Raw genomic sequence first — 1,797 nt, 5'->3', positions numbered from 1 at the left:
TCTTGAACTCCTGACCTCAGGTGATCTGCCTGCCTTGGCCTCCCAAAGTGCTGGGATTTACAGGCATCAGCCACTGGGCCTGGCCATGCAAAGGCTTTTATGAAAACCCCCTCCCCACTTTTAAAACAATTGCAAATGTGCCCCTAGTGTTAAATTCAGCATTTGTCGCTTTAACATCATAGCTGCCAGGGAACATCCAGGTTGGAATGCAGGAGAGCCTGGAGAGGGATCTGCTACAGCGGGAGCTAGGCTAACACGCAGCTTACAACTCGTGTAGGTAAGATGCTCTGTGGTCCACATTAAATGGGAACCCTCTGATCAGAACGCCCTCGTTCAAATTCATGACCACATATCACATGGCCTAACAGTTTCAACCATTGTAAAAATGAAGCCAAAGCATACCCCTGTGTTGATTGTTACGGGGAGTCATTACCTGTTGTGGGAAGTCAGGGACCCCGAACGGAGGGACCAGCTGAAGCCATGGTAGAAGAACATAAGTTGTGAAGATTTCATGGACATTTATTAGTTCCCCAAATTAATACTTTCATAATTTCTTATGCCTGTCTTTACTGCAATCTCTGAACATAAATTGTGAAGATTTCAGGGACACTTCTCACTTCCCCGATCAATACCCTTGTGATTTCCTATGTCTGTCTTTACTTTAATCTCTTAATCCCGTCATCTTCGTAAGCTGAGGAGGACGTATGTCGCCTCAGGACCCTGTGATGATTGCGTTAACTGCACAAATTGTTCATAGAGCTTGTGTGTTTGAACAATATGAAATCTGGGCACCTTGAATAAAGAACAGGATAACAGCAATGTTCAGGGAACAAGGGAGATAAAACTTTAAACTCTTGACTGCTGGTGAGCTGGATGGAACAGAGCCATATTTCTTTTCTTTCAAAAGCAAATAGGAGAAATATCGCTGAATTCTTTTTCTCACCAAGGAACATCCCTGAGAAAGAGAATGCGCCCTGATGGTAGGTCTATGAGCGGCCCCCTTGGAGGCGTCTGTCTTTTATGGTCGAAGCCGAAGGGATGAAATAAGCCCTGGTCTCCTGTAGCGCTCCCAGACTTATTAGGACAAGGAAATTCCCACCTAATAAATGCTGGTCAGACAGGTTGTCTGCTCTCAAACCCTGTCTCCCGGTATGATATTATCAATGACAATGCATGCCCAAAACTTCATTAGCAATTTTAATTTCGCCCCAGCCTGTGGTCCTGTGATCTCGCCCTGCCTCCACTTGCTTTGTGATATTTTATTACCTTGTGAAATATGTGATCTCTGTGATCCACACCCTATTCGTACACTCCCTCCCCTTTTGAAAATCGCTAATAAAAGCTTGCTAGTTTTACGGCTCTGGGAACATCATGGAACCTGCTGACATGTGATGTCTCCCCTGGACACTCAGCTTTAAAATTTCTCTCTCGTACTCTTTCCCTTTATTTCTCAAATCAGCCGAGACACTTAGGGAAATAGAAAAGAACCCATGTTAAATATCGGGTGGGGTTTCCCCCGATAATTACTGTCAACTCCAAAAATGCATAGCTGTGTATCTGTTGCTCCCCATTTAAATACCCCTGAGTAGTTCTTCTGTTAAGATTGTTAGGTAGGAGTGCTGGGCGTGGTGGCTCATGCCTGTAATCCCAGCACTTTGGGAGGCCAAGGCGGGTGGATCACAAGGTCAGGAGATCGAGACCATCTTGGCTAACACTGTGAAATCCCGTCTCTACTAAAAATACAAAAAATTAGCCAGGTGTGGTGGCAGGTGCCTGTAGTCCCAGCTACTTGGGAGG

This window comes from Colobus angolensis, unplaced genomic scaffold, assembly GCF_000951035.1.
Source record: "Colobus angolensis palliatus isolate OR3802 unplaced genomic scaffold, Cang.pa_1.0 Scaffold64, whole genome shotgun sequence".
In the NCBI taxonomy this organism is placed as follows: Eukaryota; Metazoa; Chordata; class Mammalia; order Primates; family Cercopithecidae; genus Colobus; species Colobus angolensis.
The sequence above is the reverse complement of the archived record's forward strand: the minus strand, read 5'-3'. Positions refer to the sequence as shown.